Source organism: Mustela putorius, unplaced genomic scaffold, assembly GCF_011764305.1.
Source record: "Mustela putorius furo isolate JIRA1106 unplaced genomic scaffold, ASM1176430v1.1 tig00000682_pilon_pilon_pilon, whole genome shotgun sequence".
NCBI classification, from domain to species: domain Eukaryota; kingdom Metazoa; phylum Chordata; class Mammalia; order Carnivora; family Mustelidae; genus Mustela; species Mustela putorius.
Window position 1 is genome coordinate 2,661,336 of NW_025421443.1, and position 12,614 is coordinate 2,673,949.

Below are 12,614 nucleotides of genomic sequence, written 5' to 3' on the forward strand. Positions count from 1 at the left end.
CCTGCGAAGGGAGGGGGCGCTCAGACGGAAGGCGACATAAACATTAGCTTTGTAAAATTGGATTTATAAACGCAGAACTGCAGAACTTTCAAACTACTGTCTAAGTAAAAGAAATCTATTCATTCAAAATACAGCTGATAAATGGGTTTTGGAAACGGCTCTCGCGCAGGAATTGTTGAACTTGGACCTTCCGGTTGAGACCCATTGGGCTTCTCTCCTCGGGATGCTTAGGGAAAGGGAGTGCCCCTGGCGAACATCAGCGTTCTCTGGGTCACTCACAGACCAAACTCGACAGTTGGCTCTCTCCCCGCAACCCAGCAGGAGATGCCCGAGTTTGGTGCTGGGACCCCGCGCCCCCCCATCGTCATCACACCCCCTGCCCTGGCTACTGACGGAGACCATGTGCAGCTGCCATACTGTGTATAAAAGAATCTCTGCCAGACGTTGGTTTCCTCTGTTCTTGGAATGCTTTCGGCAGATCCTCCACGTTTTCCAGGTCTCTTGGGAGGATAAACATGCATTTTCTTTATTTCAGACTAGATTCCGAAGTGTTAACTAGACTGTGAACTTCCTACTACCTATGGTCCTCCCAGCCGCGAGCTCGTCCTTTTCAGCCGTCGGGGAGCAGGAGCGTGCGCTCTGGCAAACGTCCGCCTTTCCCGCGGTCCGCGGGCCCATCTTCCTTCAGAACCAGGGCGGTTCAAACTCCCGCCAGGCTGTGTGCTGCCTGACACTGGAGGCTGAGCTGGACACATGAAGCGCCGCCACGGACACCAGCTCTGGGAGGGCCGGGTCCTTGGGGGCGCGCTGATGTCGCGGGGCGTCCAGGTTTCCAGACCCCGGTCTCGCTTTTTTAGAGCCAACAAAAGCGACCAAAGCATCCCTTCATTGGATTTCATCCCTTGCACCGGTGGGGAGAAGAGAGGGGGAAGTAGGGCCCGAGCAGAGGGTGGGGAGATTGGGGGAGAGGAGTTGGAAAATGAGAAAACGCGGTCTGCTGATTTTGGGATATTCGCCTTCGATATGAATCTGGAGAGAAGTTGGGTGGTTTCGGTCCCGCAACTCACAACTCACTGGATCAAATTGATCCTGGAGCTAGTTACGGGTGTTAAACTGGTACGCGGGTGGTGCACTTCATTAGGCAAGAAATGGATTAGTTGTTTATTATCTATAAACATTCCAACCACAGCAACCAATCATAAAACCGCGGAAGGGCCTATAAAGTCAAGCGGCGGCGAAGCCTCCATGTGGGCAGTGAGGGTTTAGCAATTGTTCTCGGTGGTAAAGGGTCGGTTAGAGAAGGAGAGAAAGAAGAAGAGGGTGAGAGTCAACCATAAAGCGATTTGTCGAGGAAATAATTTCCCAGATTGAGAATCAGGCTCTCTCCAAGTTTAACGGGGGTGGGGGGACACTGGGCTACCTTGGAAGCGATGATGAGAGAAAGGAAGAAATGAGGAGTAGAGGGGGCAAGAGTGGGCCATTAGTGAGGTTGATGCCAGCAATAAAAGCTATTGATTAAGTGGGGACAGCAATTTAGTCTTTGGTTCTTGGTGAAATACTTAATCACCAACCATGAAAGTAGCCTAATAATATTTTATGGAGGGAAAACAAGTTAAAACTGACATATTTCTAGCAAGAATTCACTTTTGAGTATGGGTGAAGTGCTTTTTAAATTCTTGTTTGGGATAAAACATTTTCTAACAGGACTTAGTCTCAAACAGTTAAATACTATTTTAAAACACGATGTCTGGTTGTCGTTGTTAACCAAATAGCTATTGTATTTCTTTAGGTATTTCTTAAAACAAGGCCTAAACTCTCATTGTTTCTTTGATATTTTAATAATCCAATATTTATACTGGCTGCCAAATAGCCAATTAAATACTGTTGTCAATTTGATTCAGAACCTATTGTGTTTAGAAATCAAATTTTTGGTTAATATATTCCTTTGAAAACTTTTTAGGAATAAGTTTTAGAAGAATAAGTTTCATTCCTAAAACTTATTTTAGGAATAAATTTTAGAGTTTTAAGGACACACACACACATCAAAGGTTTCCTATTTCTCAGATTATAAAAACATTTTTATGGAAGTATAACAATCCCCAAAGGGACACAAGTCGTAAGTAACAAGCTTGGAAAATATACATATTTTTAAATACTTCTCATGTAACTACCTAAATAAAAAGTGGGGAGGGGAATTACCAGTACCTCAGAGGTCCCCTTCATTTAAAAATAAATTTATCAGATTTTTATTTGGGGTATGTTGTTTTTAAATTGTTGCTTATCAAATGGTCAGATTTCTTTTCAGTTCCAGTATTGTGGATTTTTTTTTTTCTGGGGATTATCTTCTGGAAAATAAAAATAAAATTCTTCAAGCTTTCCTGTATTGAGGAGAGAACAAAAACAGGCTCTAAATTCATTTTCCCCCTTCTGGCAACAGGCACCCCTTCCCCCAGCTTTTCTTATTCCACGCTGAGAGACATAACAAACAAACGATTACATGTTGAAAAACACATCTGAAAACAGAAAGGTCACGTTACTACTGAGTCCTGGGGAACATTAATCTGGTGTTTGGAAAACAGTTGACAGTTGAAGGCTGAGGTTTCTCTCTTTCTACTCTTGCACTGGGAGGCAGAGAGGCAGGGAAGAGAGAATTTGAATGAAAAGAACAAGGAAGAGACCACTACCTTCGTGGCCTCTTCATAAATAAATGCTTTGGGTACTCTCAACATTCTAACAGAGATTTCAAAAAATAAACAAATAAAGGAAACTTTAAACAAAGAATTCGAAATGACTCGTGTTCTCCATTACTCAAAGCGTGGAGGTGTGTGTGTGTGTGTGTGTGTTTTCCTAAAATAATTAATGTGAATAGTGAGAAATAATCACGATAAAGTCAGGCCCTGAACGCCTGAGGGTACCGTTGGCTGGACGAAAACCAGTCCCTTTTCAAATTGCTAGGAGAAGGTGAAAGTTGATTGCCTGCCCACTTGCCTCACTACAGGATTTCTCTAAGCCCAAGCCCACCCTCCTCGACCCTCCTCGCCCCTAGTCCTCTGGCTGTGCGCGGAATTCCTTCCCAGACAGAGATGGGTGCCGGTAACACTTTGCCCAGAGGCCCAAGAGACGGGGAGGTGCCCTGGGTGTCTAACACCCAGATATCTGTCTGAGTTGCCTGACAGTCCATTTGTCTGTATTTGTGAGTAGAGTAAGAAAAGATCTCAAGTACATTCCTGGGACAAGAACTGGACACATCGCACTGAAAATAAGGCTGATAATTTGCCATGACAGTAAATAGTGAATCCTTCTTTAAGAGCATCCTTAGATCTGTCATCTCTAAAACAATGAATTGGAGAGGCGGAACGGTGGAGGGGGTCAGGCAGGAGAGCGGGAATCAAGAGATTTTGGATCAAGCCGCAGTTTTATTTTTTTTTTTTTAAGATTTTATTTATTTATTTGACAGAGAGAAATCACAAGCAGATGGAGAGGCAGGCAGAGAGAGAGGAAGGCAGAGAGGGAGGAAGGGAAGCAGGCTCCCTGCCGAGCAGAGAGCCCGACGCGGGACTCGATCCCAGGACCCTGAGATCATGACCTGAGCCGAAGGCAGCGGCTTAACCCACTGAGCCACCCAGGCGCCCACAAGCCGCAGTTTTATGACAGCTTCGTGTGTCTTTGAGACCGTGACTTTAACCTCGCCCAAAATGAGACCTGACGATGTGCTCTTGCGTGCTCTGATTGTGGAACGAAAATCAGGCCATCGCGAGCAGACGCGATCTATTGCTAGAACCTTCTCCCCCAGCGTCTTTGGCGTGTCTGTGTGAAGAGCCTATTTGGAGCCAAGGCGACAAGGTTGGAAAGATTTGGGGTAAATACTCCGGGTCCGGAAATTTCGTGCGGAGCCCCCTGCAGTTAACCTGCCTCGGGCCAGAGTAGCCAGGGCATGCGGGAACGCTCTGCACCCTCTATCCGGGCTGACAGTGATTTATGCGCTGGTGACACAAGTCGGCCGTAAACCTGAATCGTTAGACTGTATTTGGGAGCTGCGGCAGAGTTAACACAGGACTGCTCTGCCCAGGGGAAGGATCCTTCAACCTACACACCTTTCCCTAACCTCTCCACCCGGTGCTCTACAGCTCCGGGGCGAAGAGATTGCAGTTTTTCCTGCTGGTAGGATTCAATTTCAAACCCCTCGGTTAACTCAAAGTATATGCATTCTTTGACCTGTCTGGCCCGCGGGCCTCTAGGGACTCTAGGCCGGAGGCTGGTAGGGGGTCCTGGAGGCCGCGCGCCCGCAGAACTCCTGCGCAGGCGGCTGAGAAGCCACCACGCGTCCAGGTCCAAGTCCCGCACGCGGTCGGTGGGAACAGAACGCCCTAGAGTCCAACGCGCATTTTTTGATAGCGGGGTTGGGAGACGGGCCGCTTGCCTTGGGAAAGAGTTATCCTTGGTCATTTATTTTAAGATGTGAACTTCTCCAGAACCCACCAGCGACTGCGCCTAAAGCCCCCAGCGCCAGGCAAGCGGCCAAACTGCGCTCTCGAAGAAGGAGAGAAACTGGTCCCATCCGGTTACAAATAACTTTTTTTTTTTTTTTAAGCAATCAGATCCCAAAGCCCTTCTCTCGCCCTTCAGTTTTCCGCAGGCCGCCTCCCCGAAGCTTGAGCCACTCAAACAGACGCCTCCGCTGGGCAGGCCTCCGGAAAGGCCACGAGAACACTAACATGGACAGTGACCGCTGACTTGATCTTTCCAGGTTCTTTCCCCTTTGTTTCTCAGTTCAAAAATTCATTTCATAACTCTTTCCAAACAAAAACAACTAAGGAAGATGCTAAAGAATTAAACTGGCACCAGTGTTCTGGATTTTCCTTTGGAGACGGACACGGGGGTACTCTCCCTCCCCCACTGCAGTTCGCGCTACTCCTTCCAACTTTCTGATTGTCTTGGTTCCGGAAGGCTACGCTGACCTGGCCTTGAAACGGATTGGGACGTAACAGGTTTCTGTCATTCCCTTTAGTGTTAAGGGCCCGAACCCCATCTCCACCCCCACACCCACCATGGGAGCAGCACGGGAAAAGCTGCCAGACTCTGGGCACCAGGCCCTGCAGTAGGAAGACCGTGAGATAAGGGAGGCTGTAAGTGCTCCTCGGAGATAAGGTCCCAGAATCCTGGAAGAATTTAGCCCCGCTTCCCCTCCCTACTTGCTTCTTGTTTTTACCGCCCGGTTCCCGCCCACTTCTCCTACCCCCACCCCCCCTGCAGGTAGAACCAGGGGCCGGGAGAGGTAGTTGCCCAAGACATGTATCTCCCCAACTCCCACCACCAAAATCTTCTAAGGCCACACAATCCACTTAGGTCTGGTGGAAGTCAATTAAGAGGCTAAGAAAATCTATCAACGGTTCAGCGAAAAAAAAAAAAAAAAAGATCTAAAGGCGACAACCCTCCCTTATTCACAAATATTAGTTCAATTGTGTCAAAGACTTTAACCGATTTTTTATTCCATTTGGAATCTCCGGTGGTACATGTAAGATGCAGGAAAAGATTGGGTATGGTTTGTGCTAGTCACACGCCAACACACCGTTAAAGGGAAAGGAAAAAGGAACTGAAAGTTTTTAGAAGGACACATATAATATTTAAGATAACTATGTACAAAACGCTCACATAATTTTTATGGGTTATATGAATATTTACAATGAAATTAAATTTGCAATTTAATAAAATTTATTTCAGTCGTTTGCACAGATTTCCTACATGGACGACGCTTGGTTATAAAACTTTATTTTGCAGGAAAATTGCTTCCCTATCAAATTATAACACCATGAGAGCAAATAGTATATTGGACTTTTAAATATATCCGGCTATTTTGAAATGAAATGTTTTAACTGCCTGGCACATACACAAATCACTAAAAACTTGGTTATATTTTAGAAATTATTATAATACATTCTCCTCAATGAAATCAGAATTTACCCCACATAAACCAAGAAATAACAACTAACTCTTCAGGTTAAGAAAACTCCTCTTCTTATTCCTAGAGATAGATTGGCAAGTAACAAAGGAGTATTTGTCAGAAAACACTAAAAATCAAGATTAAAATGCTATATAATCTTCCTTGTAAAACATAATTTTCATACATTCCATATACGGCCATATGAAACTGTCACTTATAAATTTTACACTTTTATGAAATATAATTTACTTGTGTTATATTTATTTTGCAGCAGAAAGGAAGCCTTATTTTTTAGTCTAAGCTAATATTATAATATCACTTCTGTTGGTTTACTTTTACTTTTAAAAGCTTCCCTCCCAAAAGAGGAATGCTTTTGTTGAAAGAGCAAATTTTATGAAAACATAAAATCTAAAGATCGATTATTTGAAAGTACTTTAAAAACTCCAGAGATTATATTTGTCGGGTTATCTCTTCTCTCTGTCTCTCTCTTTCATAATTTACAAGTGTGAATAATTGACCTTCACTATCTTTTCCCTTAACCTTTCCGGGTTCCTCCTTATTTGTTTCTCAACCCAGCAGGTCAAAAATTCATTTTATAACTATCTCCAAACAAAAAACACACAACTAAGAAATGTTACATTTAGTTGGGAATCCTGCACATTAGGCAAGAAAATTAATTCTGAAACCCCTACTTATTTTAAAAATGTTACACATCATCCCTGTGAGTAAACTAAATGTAAAATTTCATTTCAGTCACAATGACAGAGCAAATATACATGGTACTATATTGTTGATGTTAAAAGGCAAAACCTCTCAGCCTGTGAAAATCACCTACCTGCCTTCTCTTGATGTTTACAAAAATGTCCATTGAATTCTTTGAACAGGCTGTCTGTACAATCTGTGTTTGCACTAGCTTTTATTATAAATGTTAATATTGAAATCCTAGAGGTAGCTTTATTCCAATTAAGGAGAGCTTGTGAGCAGCACAATCCTAAAAAGAAAAGACATCTTTCCTATATACTCACACCCTAAACCTCCTATCCCCAGTGTAGCAGGAATAATCCTTTTATTCCATTAAAATGGTCACTAACCTTATAACGATGAAAGAATGTTTTAGTCTTTTACCTGCAGGAGTCTTTTCAATGTAACAGGAACTGAAATAGGGCCCTGGCCATGTTGTCTGTTACAGTCCCGGGCTCTGTACTGTTTTGCCTTGGTGAAGGCTGAAGTAACGATGTCTGACTATTGCCTCCTGAGACTCCTATGAAAATAAGATAGATAGCTGGTTCAAATACATGCTATAGATCTTGACCTGGGATATAGCTGAGAAAAAGCAAACGATTTCACATACACTAAAAAAATTAAAATGTTATTCTAAACTTTTTCTTGTGTGTGTTATTTTGTATGTGCATATGAATGTTATACTCAGTTATACAGATATGTAAAAAATGATTATACTTATAAAAATGTTACTTAAGCCTTTTTTTTTTCTCAGAAGAGCAAAAATACCTTAGGAAGCAATTGCATTGTAACTTCCATTTTCAAAGTCTTTGAAACTTGAGTATTTTAATTCATAAGTTCTATTTTATCATTTCAAAAAAATTGTGCTTTATCAGAGCTGTTATTCTAACATGTCTTCTGTACTAGGCTATGTATTTGAGGTTACATTTCCTATTGACTGGGTCAAAGTAAAGTTATTGCTTTGGAATAATATTTATTTGAATGTGTGTGCATATTTGTTTAAAACTATAAGCCCTTGAGAGAGTTTTAATTCTATGCAATATAAATGAGTTTTACATAAGGAATATAGAATTTCAGCCAAAAAAAAGATTTGTAACCTATTATTGTGTTAGGATATTATCAATCTAAGATTAGCTTGATTTGAAAAAAAAATGATTAAGGTCTTTTAATGAACTACTAACATACTGCCATATGTTATGTGTATACATATTTTGCTGTTTTAGAATGGAATATAATCCTTCTGAGAAAAAAATATGAGGTAGATTACTTAATGAATTTTTTCCTGCCCAAATTTTAAGATGCTAAAACATAGGGGTATGTTTTACTCTTTAAAATATTTCCAAAAGAGGGGTGCCTGGGTGGCTCAGTGAGTTAAGCCTCTGCCTTTGGCTCAGGTCATGATCCCAGGATCCTGGGATCAAGCTCAGGCTCTCTGCTGGGTGGGGGGCCTGCTTCTCCCTCTCTCTCTGCCTGCCTATGTACTCTTTTTGAGTAGACATCTAGAAGGGCTTCATAATTTGGGGCAGCAGAAAAATGGAATAGCAAACATCACAGCCCAAAGCAAGAAGAAAGCCAGCCATGGTTTTTAGACAAATAAGAAAGGGCATTTTCCAGCTAGATTTAATTTTATCTGGAGCTGCTGGAGTGAAAGAGAAGTAGGTTCTCAGCATCTAAATTAAACTATCTGGATTCAGTGATGACACCTCCTGTTCCTAATGAGCTATGTAGATATATCTCTAACCCAGCAACATAGAACCCACCATTTACTTTGGAAATTTGGAACTTTCCATTTAGTTAGGAAACACTTTTAGCCAATATCATACTGTAAATGTACGTTCAATTACATTCTCCATAAGGATAGTCTTTAATGAAATTACCTCCAATTATTTATTGACCATCCATCAAGTACTAGGCACTATTCTTGGAGCACCAATGAACAAAACAAGCAAAATCCTAGCCCAAGGTATTTGGGCAATTCTTTCTGAAGAGTTTGGGTATCAATAGTTGGGGCGGGGGCGGGGACGGAGGAGCGGGGGGGGGGGGGTAAATCCTGTAGTTTTCACGTTGTCCACTAGATGGCAAAGTGTGCAAAACTGACCACTAGGACTAAAATTCGGTACAAAGAAGAGCCTATTTCTATGAAACTTTCCACCATATTTTGCTTCAAATGTCTCTTTTTGAGCATTACAGCTAACAGCTAATGGTAAGAATACATTTTGTTTTCAGTTTACATAGCATTCCAATGCCGGCTACATTCCACAGAAGTCTGTCTACAAGATCCCCTAGCTTATTTTAAGAAATTTTGCTTTTCTCTTTTGCATATTTCTCTTATTCTCGGATGTGTGGATTATAGGAAGATACCCAAGGGTCTGAAAAACTTGGTTTGCATAAGGTCACACAATGCCTAGGATCAATTTTATTCAAATTGTACAGAGATAAATTTAGGTATCACACAGCGATTTCAAATTTAGGGAGTTATCGTCGAAAACATTAACATATTGGAATAACATCCATGTTAATAAGTAGTCAAACACATATGCCAATATATACATACATGCAATCATGCATGTTTTGTTTTCAGAGACCCCTTAAATGAGACTCACACTTACCATGAAGAAACAAAATAATTTCATTTAATCAAATCTCTTCTTTAGGATAAATTAAGATATTATTCCCAAGTGAAATTGGAATTTTATTCATCTTTATATCTCCTAAGGAGATAAAAATAATTTTCTTATTAGAAAAAATGGTTTATACACCATGAAAAATACTTCTAATGTTGTTTAAACATAAAGTTGGAGGTTTTCCTCTGCTTTTTTACTATATGAAGTCAGGGTCTTTGTTTCCAGATGAATGTTCTTTAAATATGAAAGTGAGATGTTAAAGTATTTGTCTATATGAAGATGCTCTCTCCAACACACAAGGAAAGTCTCTGTGTTCTTTTCCCTTTTAAATTTTATTTATTTATTTATTTATTTATTTATTTGACAGAGAGAGAGATCACAAGTAGGCAGAGAGAAGGGAAGCTCAGCAGGGAGCCTGATGCAGGACTCGATCCCAGGACCAGATCTAAGCAGACGCTTAACAGATTGAGACATCCACGGCCCCACAATGTATTTTTAATATAATTTTAATTGTAAGAGAATTTCTCTGTATGAACATAGAAGGGGACACTTCCGAGTGGTTCAGGTATGTAAAGTGCTCCAAACTGAAGATGGCAGCTAGTTGTTATCCCTACTGACAGTGACACAAGAAAAAGCCTCAGAGTTAAGCACAGAGAGACTTGAACTTACGTTAGAAAAAGGTGGAAAATTTTTACAGAAATTAGAGTTATGAGTAATGGACTGGATTATAATGGGAGCTCATGGAATCTCCTTCTCTTCAAGTCTTTACCAGTAGAATTTTCTATCAATAATCTGAGTTCGATTTTATTTTTTAAATTTTTTTTATTTATTGGTCTCTACCTCTATTCCTTCTCCCTTGACCCCTCATTACTTCTGCTCTGGATTTCCAGACCTGGGAATACAGCTTTTAGTGGTTTTAAAGTAATCCCATTATAAAATTCTTTAATGAATTTATTATAATGAAATTATATTCTGGGCGGCATTCATATTAGGTTCTTCTTATGGACTTACTGTTTGTTTTTTTCTTCTTAACCAGAATTTTACTTTCCTAATATTATAATAAGCAGAGTAAAACTTTAAACTAAAATTTTTAAAAACCACAAAGTCCTCAACAAATCAAAGCTTTCATTCAATCGTATTTTCTACTCATTTTTTCAGTACACGAACATATTTTTTCAGAGTTGTAATTACTGTATACAATTAGTATGGGTTTCTTTTACTCAACATTTATAATAAAGTTTCCTAATTCTTAGCTAGTTTTTATATTTTCCTAATGGATAAATTCCCCTAGATCTTCTCTAAACATAGTCCTTCCCAATGTTCCTCAACTCAAGTGAGTGGTACCATCACCTACCTAGTTTTTAAAGCCAAAACCCTAGCAGCATCCAGTTCTTGGGATCCCTCCAGGGGTTTCCTGGGTTAAGCATCTGCCGTTGGCTCAGGTCATGATTCCAGGGTCTTGGGATCGAGTCCCGTATCTGGCTCCCTGCACCATGGGAAGCCTGCTTCTCCCTCTCCCACTCCCCCTGCTTGTGTTCCCTCTCTCGCTGTCTCTCTCTGTGTCAAACAAATAAATAAAAATCTTTAAAAATAAATAAATAAATAAAAAAGATCCCTCTGGCCACCATCCTTTTCCAAGTCTTCCAGGCTTTCATCTGTCCAACCTCAGAAGCCTGAAGACAACTGCTCCCCTTACTTTCATTCTTGCTCCAGCCGATGATCCATCCCTCACACAGCAGTCACAGTATCATTTCAAAAACATAAATCGCACCATCACTCCTCTATTTAAATCCTTCTGTAACTATTCATGGTACTTGGATAAGATCCAAATGCCTTACTACCCACCTACCAGGCCAGGCAAGATGGGGCTTCTGCCTTCTTCTCAAAACCTGCCTTCCTTCCTGAATGAATTTATCCCTTCATTCATTCGTTCCTGTATTCTCCAAATATTTAGTGATGTATTTTTATGTTTCAGTGATTTTTTAAGGTGCTTGGAATCAAGACATGAATGAAACAGCATCTTGTTTCCTGACGCTTACATTCGATTGCACGTGAATGTTTCTGTCTCACAGCTTTGGCATTTGTTGCTCCCTCTGCTTTGGAATATTCTTCCCCCGATCTTCTCAGGGATGGTTGTCTTTAGATAGATAAAGGGAGGCATGTACATCTATGTCACTATAGCCAATATATGGTGACCTCTAAAGTCACGTGTATCTTCTGAGTGTACTTGTGAAAGCAAATAACTTAATACAAAGCCATTAGCAGAGTAGTCATGATAGGGCAGTAAGATAAAAGTTCTCTGTAATTTTGATTTTATCATCACTATTGTCAATTAAATATTTGCTCAGTCATCCCAGAGATTTCTCAGACTCCATTCCTTAGAGTGCTGACCAAACTACAAAATGAGCTCTTTTCAACAAGAATCCTAAGTCACAAAATACATTTCCAAGATGCTGAAAGGTGATTTCCTCCCAGAGCTGGAGCTCTGCTGGGAAGCATGGCACAAGCCCAATGGTATGGTTTTTATCGTGGATGCCAACTGGGAAATAATTTAGGGATGTTCTTGATTGGAAACAAATTTTGACCCTTTGGCGCATTACATTCACAATATTTCCACTGAAAAGCGTTTAAAGTTTTATTATTGTATTTATCACATTGTATTATAGTCATGGGTAGGGTGACCATACTTCCTAGTTTATGCCTGTTGTCTTGAAGTACCATCTGGTTTAGCATTTTAGCACTCTCCAAAGTGTCCTGGCTTAGACAATAAACTCTGTAGTCCCCCAAGTTATGAGGCAGGTGCCTGGCTGGAGAGGCTGAGGAACACTGGGGTGGTCCTGAGCCGAGTGTGGGCCAGCTGGAGAAATTGGTGAGGCTGGTGACTCAGAGATGTCTGGCTGATCTGCACGCTGAGAAGGACTTTGGGAGGAAAAGTTAGCCACTGGTGGCTGAAGGGAGAAGCAGCGGAGGAGTTGGGAGGGCCTCAAAGACTGTGGCTAAGCCCTGTGAGGAGGGGACTCCTCTTCCTCCCCCACTCCCTCTTTCTGCTAAGAAGACCCCTATTCTAAGACAGTGAGGTGAGGACTGCAGAGAACAGAACCATTTTGGCTCTGTGACAGCTTGTATAAATGTATTAGCGGGCAGTATCCTGGTGAAGAAATGAAAGCAATGAGCCGTAACCTAGGAGAAGCTTTGTAACCCTTAGCCCCAGCGAGGTGTGAAAACAATTAATCAGAGTTTCTAGGCCTTCTGAGAAATACTCAGGTGGGGGGTAGGGGCAGATTTGCATGGGTCTTACTCACCAGGGC